Source organism: Babylonia areolata, chromosome 17 (genome assembly GCF_041734735.1).
Source record: "Babylonia areolata isolate BAREFJ2019XMU chromosome 17, ASM4173473v1, whole genome shotgun sequence".
NCBI classification, from domain to species: domain Eukaryota; kingdom Metazoa; phylum Mollusca; class Gastropoda; order Neogastropoda; family Buccinidae; genus Babylonia; species Babylonia areolata.
This window is the reverse complement of record NC_134892.1, coordinates 14,690,975-14,705,974: the sequence shown is the minus strand read 5'-3', so window position 1 is coordinate 14,705,974 and position 15,000 is coordinate 14,690,975.

Below are 15,000 nucleotides of genomic sequence, written 5' to 3'. Positions count from 1 at the left end.
GTGTTTGTATGTCTATCTATGGGCACGTTTATCCGCTAACTAGCAAAGGGGTGTTAACTTCAATTGATACATGTTTTCTTGTTGAAGTTTCTTTCGTAAGATAACTCTAATAAATAATAATAATAATGATAATAATAATAATGGAACTTATATAGCGTTGAATCTTGTGCAGAGACAAATCTAAGCGCTTTCGCACCAGTCATTCTCACGCACGCATAACTCTAAAACTGGAGAAACTAAAGACAAGGAAGAGGCAGGGAAGGGAGGCTATTTTGGGAAGAGGTGGGTTTTAAGGCCAGACTTGAAAGAGCGAAAGAGGAAGTTCATTCGAATTGCAAGGTCCAGAGACAGAGAAAGAACGGCGGCCAACAGTCGAGAGTTTGAATCTAGGTATGCGTAAGTGGAGTGGATCCGAAGCTGATCGTAGTGAGCGAGATGGAGTGTAGAGGTGAAGGCAGCCACAGAGATAGGAAGGGGCTGATTTGTGAATACAAACTTGATTTACATAAACCGTTGCATATACCCCAGTTGACTTTAAAAAAAAACAACAACAACAACAGCTCTATGGAAAAAAAAGCAAATCATGCGATAGACACAATCACTCATTCATGTGTGAACAAGGGGTGGCCCATATTGTATGGAACAGAAAAAAAGTGTATTGCATTGCTAGACTTTTAGAAGGCTTTTGATTCTGTCGAAGGGTTTACTTTTAAGTCAATTCTTTAAATATAAGAAAATAAAAGGGGAGAACACAAAACGGAAGAAAGAAAGAATGAAAGAAGCTTTAACTAATGTGACCCGGATTCTCAAAGGATGTTGAAACTTTGTCCGGACTTAACGTTCAACGAGGAATTGTTTGTTGGGATTTTTGTGGGGCTGCCCAGCTGGAATGACACAAGGCTGCTCATTATCCCCATTACTGTTCCACTGAGGACTTCTCAAGTCGCTGATAACACTGATGCAAGAGTTGTGAGAGTGCTCAGACTTCAATCCCGGAAATGTGTGCAATTCATGTCTGAAGAGAATGTGACGGTGGCACAGAATCATTTTGTCTCTCTGTATCCTCTCGGACTGTTCGCTAATTGTTCTGCCTGCCTGTCTGTGTGTCTGTCTGACTATGGCTGTCTCTGGCTCTGTCTTTGTCTCCGTCTTTCTCTCTCTCTGTGTCTCTCTCTGTATCTGTCTGTCTGTCTGTTTGTCTCCCTCTGTCTGTCTGTCTGTCTGTCTCTCTCTCTCTCTCTCTCTCTCTCTATCTATCTATCTCCAATCTCATCGTCTCTTGTCGCCCTATCAGCCACTTTCGCACTGTCTTTCTCACTCGTGGCCTGTCTATCTATCTATCTATCTATCTATCTATCTATCTATCTATCTATCTATCTATCTATCTATCTATCTATCTATCTATCACCACTCTCTCTGTCTCTTCTCGCCCTGTCTGTCACTTACAATCACACTGTCTCTCTCACTCTCTCGCTCCTGTACTCACTCTCTCTTGCATACATCTCTCTGTGTGTCTCTGTCTCTTTGCTTATCTGTCTTCACTCTCTCTGTCTCTCTTCTCGCCCTGTCACACTTTCTCACTCTCGCTCGCTTAATCACTCTCTCTCTTTCACATATCTCTTTCTGTCTCTGCCTCTCTCCGTCTCTGTCTCTCTCTGCCTTTGTCTCTGTCTCTATCCATCTCTGACTCTCTCTGTCTGTCTGTTTCTCTCTCTCTCTCCCCCCCTCCCTCTCTCTCTCTGTCAGTCTCTCTCTTTCTCACTATACCCTCTCTCTCTCTCTCTCTCTCTCTCTCTCTCTCTCTCTCTCTCCCTGTCTTTCTGAGAGGTTTTGGAGAAATAAAAACAGATCCAGACAGAAATCAATACTTGCTCATGTTTCGTGACTGTTGAGAACAAAAGAAGTGAACGTCGACACATAAGCCGATCGTAGAGGATAGCTGTCAATTTACTGATGTTTGCCCGGTCAGGTGTTCTCTGTATCGCTGTCTCTTTCTGTGTATCTCGCTGTGTGTCTTCCTCTCTCTCTCTCTCTCTCTCTCTCTCTCTCTCTCTCTCTCTCTCTCTCTCTCTTTGTCTCGCTTCTATTTTTCCCCTCTCTCTCTTTCTTTCTCGCATCTCTACCTGGCTCTGTTTGTAACGTTTTTTTTCACTCTCTATCACTCTGTCTCTCTCACTGGCTCTCTCTGTGTCTATCTCTTTCTCTCTTTCTCTCTCTCTCTCTCTCTGTCCCTCTCTCTCTTTCCACTCTGGGCTCCCCATCCCACTTTCAAGTTTTTGTATGAGGTTCACTGAGTCAGTTAGAATCATGACATGTTGATTTCCTGGCGTATGAAAAGATGACATCCATTGGAGAGCATGTGTCACAGCTTCAGCTTCCATAGTCAGGCTGGAAGTTTTGACTTTGCAAGCGGCGTTTTGCTGAGCAGTGAATCCCCAAACTGACTGGTCTTTAGTGACTGAGCCATCTGTGTATGTGATGATGTCCTCTTCTTTACTGTTTTCTTCTATGAGTAGCTTCACATCTGCATCAGTTTTGCCCTCTGGCCATTCCCGACAATGTATTCCTAGTGTGGGTGAAATGATTGTCTTGAAAAGATGTTTTGAGTTTTTCAGGGTTTTCCTCCCATTCTGTTGTTTCTTTCAAATCTTGAAGATGGCATACAAGCTGGAACGTGTCTTCTGCTTGTCCCATCCATGATCTTCCTCGTCCTAGACGGCTGCCTTTTGGTTCCTTGACTGCATCATGCAGTGGGTTTTTAATTAAGGTTTTTTTTCTAATGCTCTGAAGTAGGCCTTAACCTGTTCTACCTTGTTTCTGGTCTGCATTGAAGGAAGGTCAAGCAGATATCGCATGGTCTCCGAAGGGGTGTCCTTTGTTGTTCCAAGGATCAATCTCATAGCTTCATTTTGAACTCCCTAGTCATAGGAGACTGTTTGAAGACAGTATTGTTAGCCCTCGTGATAAGAACGAGTGATTGATACAGCCGCAAGATGTGGCGTTGTTTGACGCATTTGGTTGTCATTGCCTTTAAGACTGAAAGCCACTATTTAAAAAAAAAAAAAATAATTTTTTATTTCAGAACAGTGCTTTCAGTGTGTTTTCTGAAGTTCAGCATCCTGTCGAACTGTATTCCTAGGCAGCGTCGGCAGTCGGTTTTCTCGATCTGAATTCCGTCGAATGACAACAGCTGGTGCTGATTTGCTCGCAGTTCTGTTGTTGAGAGTACACAGCAACGTTTGGGCTTTCGCTGGAAGGTCCTGTGTCATTGCACAAACTCAGCTCAACTCACCTCACCTCATCTCACCTCAATTCAGCTCAGCTCAACTCTACTCAACTCAACTCAGGTCAGCTTAACCACAACTCAACTCAACTCAACTCAGCTCAGCTTCAACTCAACTCTACCTCAAGTCAATCTCAACTCAACTTGACCTCAACTCAGCTCAGCTCAGCCTGGACCAAACTCAACCTCAACTCAACTCAAATTCAGCTCAACTCAACTCCAACCCTAATTACAACTCGACTCAACTGGACTAAACGAAACGAAACGGAAACGAAAACGAAACGAAACGAAACTGAACCAAACCAAACCAAACTAAACCCAAACCAAACTATACCAAAACCAAACCAAACCAAACCTAAACTAAACTAAACTGAACCAAACCAAACCAAATCAAACCAAACCAAACCAAACCTAACTAAACTAAACCAATACCAAACTATACCCAAACCAAACCAAACCAAACCAAACCATACCCATACCCATACCCATACCAAACCAAACCATAACCAAACTAAACCAAACGAAACCAAAACCAAACTATACAAAAACCAAATCAAACCATACCCAAACCAAACCATACCAAAACCAAACCAAACCTTACCCAAACCAAGCCATAACCATACCCAAACCAAACCATACCCAAACTAAACCAAACCAAACCAAACCATAAACCAACCAAACCAAACCAAACTGAAACCAAACCGTACCCAAACCAAACCAAACTGATCGCAGTATTCACAGCGACAGACAGTTTACGACTCGCAACAGGCACACAAAACGACACGTCTTGGACAATCCGAAGAAGAAGTCTCGAGACGCGTTCTCACCTCACGTGTGAAGACAATGGGTGCTCCGGATGTGGTGCAAAGTGTCTTCCTGTCACTTGAGCGAGAGGAGGGGGAAAAAAAAAAAAAAAAATCGGCGCTCTGCATGGTGTGTCTTGGCTTATGAGGTGTGGGGAAGGTGCGTGAGTGGAGGGGGGGAAGGAAGGCTTGGGATGGGGGGGGGGGCGGGGGAGGGCAGGCGGGTGTTTAAGCCGCACTGGATGATTTCGAGACATGAATCGCGAGGGGGTTGGGGTCGGTGTTGGGAGTGAGGGAGAGGATGGAATTCAGAGAGGATGGGGGGGAAGGAGGAGGAATAGCGGGAAGGAGAGAGAGAGAGAAAGAAAGACAGACAGACAGACAGACCAACAAACCAACAGACAGTGGCAGAGACAGATGCAGAAAACACACACACACACACACACACACACACACACACACACACACACACACACACACACACACACACACACACACACACACACACACACACACACAGATTCTAGTATGAACTAAATTATCCCAAACAATGACAGTTATGAAGTGAAGTAGAAAATTATATTTACCGCATGAATAGCAGCAGCAACAGCAGCAGCAGCGGTATTAGAAGTAGTAGAAATAGTACTACTACTACTAGCAAAAGTTGTTGTTGTCGTTGTCTTGTTTTTGTAGAAGAAGGAAGACTCGAAGAGGCATAGTGCAGATGATAACAATGTGATATTTCCACGGTAACTTTGTCCTTCGACATAATGTATTTTTCGTTCACATGGAAAACAAAATGAAATATCGACTTCTGACTGTTGTAGTGGACCGTAAAGAAACACACACACACACACACACACACACACACACACACACACACACACACAGGGAGAGAGAGAGAGAGAGAGAGAGAGAGAGAGAGAGAGATTCTAGGATGAACTAAATTATCCCAAACAATGACAGTTATGAAGTGAAGTAGAAAATTATATTTACCGCTTGAGTAGCAGCAGCAACAGCAGCAACAGCAGCGGTATTAGAAGTAGTAGAACTAGTACTACTACTAGTAGTATAAAAGTTGTTGTTGTCGTTGTCTTGTTTTTTGAAGAAGAAGGAAGACTCGAAGAAGCGTAGTGCAGATATTAACAATGTAATATTTCCACGATAACTTTGTCCTTCGACGTAATGTATTTTTCGTTCACATGGAAAACAAAATGAAATATCGACTTCTGACTGTTGTAGTGGACCGTAAAAAACTACACAGAGAGATAGATAGATAGATAGAATAGAGAGAGAGAGAGAGAGAGAGAGAGAGAGAGAGACAGAGACAGAGACAGAGACAGACAGAGACAGAGAGAAGAGCTTCAGAGAAAGAGACAGACAGAGAGAGACAGACAGACAGAGAGGGAGAGCTTCGAAAGATTATAATTTGGTGCTGAAGTGGAGGGGTCAGAGCGGGGGTGGTATGAGAGAAGAGGGTATAAAGAATGTGTGTGGTGGGTATTAGGAAGGGGTGAGGGGGGAGGGGGCAGAAGGGTTAAGGTTTGACGGAAGAGAAGGAGGCCTCTTGTTGAACTCATTAGTTCGGACAAAGCCAAAAGGCGAGGGCTGTGGTTTGCTCAGCAATTTAGGGGGGACAAGTGCTTGGCATGTTTGAACACTCCAACTGTCGCTTGTTCGTCCATCGCCTCCTCCTCCTCCCTTCTCTCTCTCTCCCTCTCTCTCTCTCTCTCTCCTTGTTCCCTCCACCCCCCTCTCTCTTTCCTTGCCTACCCCCCCCCCCGCCCCCTCTCTCCTCCTCCTCCTCCTCCTACTACTACTATTCAGTATTACTACTACTGCCACGAACGAATTCTGTTCTTGACTGGTGTGTGTGTGTGTGGGCGAAAGGGGTTGGGTGGTGGAAAGGAGGGAAGTGGAGGGCCAGGGTGGGGTGTGGGGGTGGGGGAGGGGGAGGGGGAGGGCAGACAGGTCATAATGGAGGGTGTAGAAGGTCATGGGTGTAGGGGTTAAGAGGTGTGTTGGTATTGGTGGTATGGGGCGGGACAAGGTCTTGATTTTTTTTTTTTTTTTTTTTTTTAATTTGATGAGGTTTTTCAGTTCAATGACTGCCGTTTTGTCGGTTGTGTAGAACTGTTTTCGTATAATATTTTTATTTCTCTCCTCTTGCCTGGGTTTTGATTGATTGATTAATTGATTGATATGGATACTTATATAGCGCCTATCCTCGGTCGGAGACCAAGCTCTAAGCGTTTTACAAACACGGAGTCATTTACACAATAGGCTGCCTACCTGGGTCGAGCCGACTGACGGCTGCCATTGGGTGCTCATCATTCGTTTCCTGTGTCATTCAATCAGATTTCAGGCACGCACACCTACACACTCAAACATTTTGTGTGCATGACCGTTTTGTTTCTTTACCCCGCCATGTTGGCAGCCATATTCCGTTTTCGGCGGTGTGCATGCTGGGTATGATCTTGTTTCCATAACCCACTGAACCCTGTCATGTATCACAGGATCTTTAACGTTTACTGAAGCGATGAGGTAGCTTTGTTTTCTGGCTTTCTTCACATAAATGATCCAACAAACTTGCCTTGCTTACACGTTTTCTTCACATAAATGATCCAACAAACTTGCCTTGCTTACACGTTTTCTTCACATAAATGATCCAACAAACTTGCCTTGTTTACACGTTTTCTTCACATAAATGATCCAACAAACTTGCCTTGTTTCCACGTTTTCTTCACATAAATGATCCAACAAACCTGCCTTGATTACACGTTTTCTTCACATAAATGATCCAACAAACTTGCCTTGCTTACACGTTTTCTTCACATAAATGATCCAACGAACTTGCCTTGCTTACACGTTTTCTTCACATAAATGATCCAACAAACTTGCCTTGCTTACACGTTTTCTTCACATAAATGATCCAACGAACATGCCTTGCTTACACGTTTTCTTCACATAAATGATCCAACAAACTTGCCTTGCTTACACGTTTTCTTCACATAAATGATCCAACAAACTTGCCTAGCTTACACGTTTTCTTCACATAAATGATCCAACAAACTTGCCTTGCTTACACGTTTTCTTCACATAAATGATCCAACAAACTTGCCTTGCTTACACGTTTTCTTCACATAAATGATCCAACAAACTTGCCTTGTGTAAAATTGTTCACACGTTTTCTTCACATAAATGATCCAACAAACTTGCCTTGTTTACACGTTTTCTTCACATAAATGACCCAATAAACTTGCCTTGTTTACACGTTTTCTTCACATAAATGATCCAACAAACTTGCCTTGTTTACACGTTTTCTTCACATAAATGATCCAACAAACTTGCCTTGTTTACACGTTTTCTTCACATAAATGATCCAGTAAACTTGCCTTGTTTACACCTTTTCTTCACATAAATGATCCAACAAACTTGCCTTGTTTACACGTTTTCTTCACATAAATGATCCAACAAACTTGCCTTGTTTACACGTTTTCTTCACCTAAATGATCCAGCAAACTTGCCTTGTTTACACGTTTTCTTCACCTAAATGATACAACAAACCTGCCTTGTTTACACGTTTTCTTCAATCAATGATCCAACAAACTTGCCTTGTTTACACGTTTTCTTCACATAAATGATCCAACAAACTTGCCTTGTTTACACCTTTTCTTCACATAAATGATCCAACAAACTTGCCTTGTTTACACGTTTTCTTCACATAAATGATCCAACAAACTTGCCTTGTTTACACGTTTTCTTCACATAAATGATCCAACAAACTTGCCTTGTTTACACGTTTTCTTCACATAAATGATCCAACAAACTTGCCTTGTTTACACGTTTCTTCGTATAAAAAAAAAAAAAAACCCAACAACTTTGCTTTGTTTATTTGATCTTTCATACAAGAAAACAAGTGCATATCCATGCATCTCAGTCACAGAAAATGTCACAGAAAGAAAAAAAAGGCTATGATTCGATTGGCCCGAGGGATTTCACACCATTGTAAAAAAAACAAACAACCCAAGGGTTGGGGGTTGAAAAATACTTGAAATATTAAACAGGAAAACTCCACCCACAAACGCACTATGCTCCGTTCACCAGTGCCTTAATTAAACTCCACATCATATCGTATGTCCAGCTGCACAAAATTAATACAAAAAACACAACTTTATCTTTTTACCGCATACGACGTTGCCACAGTTCACATCTGAGTACGGCTGTTTTTATCTGTCAGTATATTACCTTACCAATCCCAATGCAAAGCACACAGTCTTATCTTTTTTACCCGCATCCAACACCATACCAATACTAATGCAAAGCACACAATCTTATCTTTTCACCCTCATCCAACACCTTACCAATACCAATGCAAAGCACACAATATTATCTTTTTGCCTGCATATGTCACCATACCAATACCAATGCAAAGCACACAATATTATCTTTTGACCCGCATACGTCACCATACCAATACCAATGCAAAGCACACAATATTATCTTTTGACCCGCATACGTCACCATACCAGTGCCAATGCAAAGCACACAATCTTATCATTTTACACGCATCCAACACCATGCCTTTACCAATGCAAAGCACACAATTTTATCTTTTTCACCCTCATCCAACACCTTACCAATACCAATGCAAAGCACACAGTCTTATCTTTTGACCCGCATACGTCACCATACCAATACCAGTGCAAAGCACACAATCTTATCTTTTTACCTGTATGCGTTACCATACCAATACCAATGCAAAGCACACAATCTTTTTTTTTTTTACCCGCATCCAACACCTTACCAATACCAATAAAAAGCACACAATCTGATCTTTTTGCCTGCATATGTCACCATACCAATACCAATGCAAAGCACACAGTCTTATCTTTTGACCCGCATACGTCACCATACCAATACCAGTGCAAAGCACACGATCTTATATATTTTACCCGCATCCAACACCTTACCAATGCCAATACAAAGCACACAATCTGATCTTTTTGCCTGCATATGTCACCATACCAATGCCAATGCAAAGCACACAATCTTATCTTTTTACCCGCATACGTCACCATACCAATACCAATGCAAAGCACACAATCTTATCTTTTCACCCTCATCCAACACCTTACTGATACCAATGCAAAGCACACAATCTTAACTTTTTACCCGCGTCCAACACCTTACCAATACCAATGCAAAGCACACAATCTGATCTTTTTGCCTGCATATGTCACAATACCAATACCAATGCAAAGCACACAATCTTATCTTTTCACCCTCATACGACACCTTACCAATACCCAATGCAAAGCACACAATCTTATCTTTTTGCCCGCATACGTCGCCATACCAATACCAATGCAAAGCACACAATCTTATCTTTTTCACCCTCATATGACACCTTATCAATACCCAATGCAAAGCACACAATCTTATCTTTTTGCCCGCATACGTCGCCATACCAATACCAATGCAAAGCATACAATCTTATCTTTTCACCCTCATACGCGTGACACCTTACCAGTACCAATGCAAAGCACACAATCTTATCTTTTTGCCCGCATATGTCACCATACCAATACCAATGCAAAGCACACAATCCGATCTTTTTGCCTGCATATGTCACCATACCAATACCAATGCAAAGCACACAATCTTATCTTTTCACCCTCATACGACACCTTACCAATACCCAATGCAAAGCACGCAATCTTATCTTTTTGCCCGCATACGTCGCCATACCAATACCAATCCAAAGCATACAATCTTATCTTTTCACCCTCATATGCGTGACACCTTACCAGTACCAATGCAAAGAACACAATCTTATCTTTTTGCCCGCATATGTCACCATACCAATACCAATGCAAAGCACACAATCTGATCTTTTTGCCTGCATAATTATGTCACAATACCAATACCAATGCAAAGCACACAATCTTATCTTTTCACCCTCATACGACATCTTACCAATACCCAATGCAAAGCACACAATCTTATCTTTTTGCCCGCATACGTCGCCATACCAATACCAATGCAAAGCATACAATCTTATCTTTTCACCCTCATACGCGTGACACCTTACCAGTACCAATGCAAAGCACACAATCTTATCTTTTTGCCCGCATATGTCACCATACCAATACCAATGCAAAGCACACAATCTGATCTTTTTGCCTGCATATGTCACCATACCAATACCAATGCAAAGCACACAATCTTATCTTTTCACCCTCATACGACACCTTACCAATACCCAATGCAAAGCACGCAATCTTATCTTTTTGCCCGCATACGTCGCCATACCAATACCAATCCAAAGCATACAATCTTATCTTTTCACCCTCATATGCGTGACACCTTACCAGTACCAATGCAAAGAACACAATCTTATCTTTTTGCCCGCATATGACACCTTACCAATACCCAATGCAAAGCACACAATCTTATCTTTTTGCCTGCATAATTATGTCACAATACCAATACCAATGCAAAGCACGCAATCTTATCTTTTCACCCTCATACGACACCTTACCAATACCCAATGCAAAGCACACAATCTTATCTTTTTGCCCGCATACGTCGCCATACCAATACCAATGCAAAGCATACAATCTTATCTTTTCACCCTCATACGCGTGACACCTTACCAGTACCAATGCAAAGCACACAATCTTATCTTTTTGCCCGCATATGTCACCATACCAATACCAATGCAAAGCACACAATCTGATCTTTTTGCCCGCATACGTCACCATACCAATACCAATGCAAAGCACACAATCTTATCTTTTCACCCTCATACGACACCTTACCAATACCCAATGCAAAGCACACAATCTTATCTTTTTGCCCGCATACGTCGCCATACCAATACCAATGCAAAGCATACAATCTTATCTTTTCACCCTCATACGCGTGACACCTTACCAGTACCAATGCAAAGTGTACAGTCATATCCTTTCACCCACTTGCGATACTATTCCAGTTCTATAGGAATAAACCATATTAATGAGTTATTCTTTTCGGGCTCTATTTCTTCTCGGATACATCCTGCGCTTAGACTTGCAATGAGAATTAAACGCGCGCTTTCAGTGAAGTTTTCCGTTTCAAAGATCCTTTACATATCAGAAACAGAAAGAAAGAAAAATACAAAAAGTAACAAACAAACAAGCAAACAAAAAATAATAATTAATAAAACAAATGATTTTTTTTAAATCGTGGATTTAAACTGATCTCTATCGATACTATATTACAACCCACACAACCCTCGCACACACACACACACACACACACACACACACACACACACCCGCCCGCACACACACACACACACACACACACACACACACACACACACACACACACACACACACACACACACACACACACACACACACACACACGCCTCTCATTCCACTCGTTCTTTTTGTTCGTTTGTTTGTTCGTTCGTTCGTTCGTACGTTAGTTGGTTACTTAGTCAGTTACTCAATTAGTTACTTAGTTGACTGACTGGCTGGCTGGCTGGCTGGTAAGGCAGCTAGTTAATTAGTTGGTTGGTTGGTTGGTCATCTAGGTATTCAGCTAGTAAACTAGCTAGATAGCTATCTAGTTAGTTAGTCAGTTTGTTCCTTCGTTCCTTCATTCCACCAATATCTATGAACTTAGTAAACTACTTTTACAGCTATCTCTATGGTTAGATAGTACGTTAGTTAGTTAGATAGTTCCTTCGTTACCTATGTACTTAGCTAGCAAACTAGCTATAAAGTTATCTCTATAGATATCTAGTTATTTAGCTAGCAAGTTACAGATTACAGAATACTTTATTATCTCAACAAGAGAAATTCATTTGTGGTGTAAAACACATAAACAATACGCGGAAATCATAGTCATTCAACATGTATACATAAAAGACAAAATGCGTACAATAAATAATCACAGTAGATAACAACAACACAACAGAAACCTTTAAAAGGTAACTTTGAGTAAATCATACACACATCATCACAGCCATACATGTGCAACACAAAGTCAGTTAAAGGATATGAATAAAATAGGCATGAAATGGCATACTAAAAGTAGACATAAGACATAAAAAGATTATAATAACAGTGCAGTTCAACAATTCTTTGATTTAAGATGTCACACTCCATAAACACACATTCTAGCATACAATCTTTTTATTTTTTTATCACAGATCTGATTATCAATTATTGCTGTTTAACAGCTGAATTGAGGTTGGTATAAAGCTGCATTTGGTTCTGTTTGTTAGTTAGTTAGTTAGTTAGATCATTTTGGTTGTTCCATTCTGTGACGACTGTCAGTCACCCCGTTGGTATGACCATCACACCGCTCAGTTCCCAATCCTTTCTATAAAATTCTACACACATGGCCACACCTGCAGCCACTAGGGTTGGTCTTTCCTGGCATTCCCAGAGCGCGGGTTACCTTACCTGGCATCCCCAGGGAAGGGCATCTCAGTGATCCAGCTGTCACTGTTACTGGGATCGTCATGGAACTCAATCTATTTACTCCACTGTAGCGGCCGCAGCTCTTAGTTTGTGCGGTAAGAGAGAGAGAGAGAGAGAGGAGTGGACACTTAGAGCCGTTGATAAAGTCGGTTTTAGTATTTCCTTCCTTTCAAATCTAATAACACAGTTTGTTTCTTTTCTTTTCTTTTTCTTTCTCACTTTCTTTCTTTCTGTGTACTTGCCTGTCTGTCTTTTTTTTTGTTTTGTTTTTTTTCCTCACTGACTTTTCATTCTGGAAGCAAATTGAGTTTTATTCCAGACGCCCAAAGTTCTTGAACCGGTGTGGGTGTTTTATGTTCCGGGATTTCCTATTCTGGAAGCGGGTCTCGGTTTTTTTGTTTTTTTTTAGTTCAGGCGTTCTAGTTAACTCTCTCTCTCTCTCTCTCTCTCTCTCTCTCTGTGTGTGTGTGTGTGTGTGTGTGTGTGTGTGTGTGTGTGTGTGTGTGTGTGTGTGTGTGTGTGTGTGTGTGTGTGTGTGTGTGAGTTAGGATGGGGTTTCGTTCAATACCCCGGACTTGCCCCTACTCTCAGCAAGTGGCTTTTAGCGAGAGCTGTATCAGTGCGCAGGTTTCAGTTGTGGGGAGGGAGGGTTTGATTCTTATTCTTATTGCTTGTAGCCCAGCCGACCGCACAGGGCCATATCAGGACTGTCAAACCATACAAATGCTTAACCGCGTCAACACAAAACTGTCACATTTACAACAACAACAACAAAAACCCACTGAGACAAACCCACAAAACACAGTTCATGACACAGTATCCCAACCATCTAGCTCCTTAGGGCAAATAAGACTAGGCCATGCTGAGGATGCCAGCCCTTCCGCTTAATTCATCATCCCCAGATTACAAAAAAAATGTAAAAAAAAAAGAAAAAAAAAGGAAAAACAAAACAAAACAAAACATAAAACAACAACAACAACAAAAAAACAACAACAAAAACCCACACAAACAAACAAACAAACAAACAAACCAATACTTCACAGCCAAACAAAAAGATACAAAAAAGGCCATATAGGCAAATAATTATCACTGCAGAATGGGCAGCTAGTGCCCATCCCAGTGTTTACATCTCACTACCTAATCGCTAATGTCGGAACAGCGGTTGCCTCCTCTGCTGTTCTGATGGTCATAGTCGGACACGATTGACTATCATATATAGTAGTAAATAAAACTACACGCAGGGGAAAAAAAAAGAAGAAAAAAAAAAAAAAAAAAAGTGGCGCTGTAGTGTAGCTACGCGCTCTCCCTGGGGAGAGCAGCCCGAATTTCACTCAGAGAAATCTGTTGTGATTAAAAGAAATACAAATACTCTCACTCGCTCGCTCTCTTTCTCTCTTTTTCTCTCCGTTTTCTCTCCATTTTCTATCTGTGTCTCCACTCTTTCTCTACTCTCTTTTGGCTCCACTCTTTCTCTCCACTCTTTTGGCTCCACTCTTTCTCTACACTCTTTTGGCTCCACTCTTTCTCTACACTCTTTTGGCTCCACTCTCTTTTGGCTCCACTCTTTCTTTCCACTCTTTTGGCTCCACTCTTTCTCTACACTCTTTTGGCTCCACTCTTTCTCTACACTCTTTTGGCTCCACTCTTTCTTTCCACTCTTTTGGCTCCATTCTTTCTTTCCACTCTTTTGGCTCCACTCTTTCTCTACACTCTTTTGGCTCCACTCTTTCTTTCCACTCTTTTGGCTCCACTCTTTCTTTCCACTCTTTTGGCTCCACTCTTTCTTTCCACTCTTTTGGCTCCACTCTTCCTCTACACTCTTTTGGCTCCACTCTTTCTTTCCACTCTTTTGGCTCCACTCTTCCTCTACACTCTTTTGGCTCTTTCTTTCCACCTTCACTCTTTGTCTCCAATCTCTCTCTTCACTCTTGACCCCCTCACCCCCTCTCTACCCTCTTTCTCCACTCTCTCTCTCTCTCTCAACTCTCTTTTTCTCTCATCTCTCTCTCTCCCTTATCTCTTTCGTTTTCGTTCTCTCTTTCTGTCCACTCTCTCTCTCTTTCTCCACCTTTTCTCTACACTCCCAGTCTCCACTCTTCTTACTAGTAATCTCTCTTCACTCTCTTTCTCTGGTTCTCTCTCTGTCGAATCTCTCTCCTCCCCCCTCCCCCCCCCCTCTCTCTCACTGTTAGCTCTCCACTCTGTGTCGATTCTCTCTCTCCATTCTCTTTCTATCCAGTATCTCCCTTTTCCCTTCTCTCTCTTGCTCTTGCTTTCCTCTCTCTCTCTCTCTCTCTCTCTCTCTCTCTCCACTCCATGTCTCCACTCTCTCTTCTTACTGTCTCTCTTCACTCTCTTTCTCTGGTTCTCTCTCTGTCCGATCTCTCTCTCCCCCTCCTCTCTCTCTCTCCCTCTCTGTTATCTCTCCACTCTC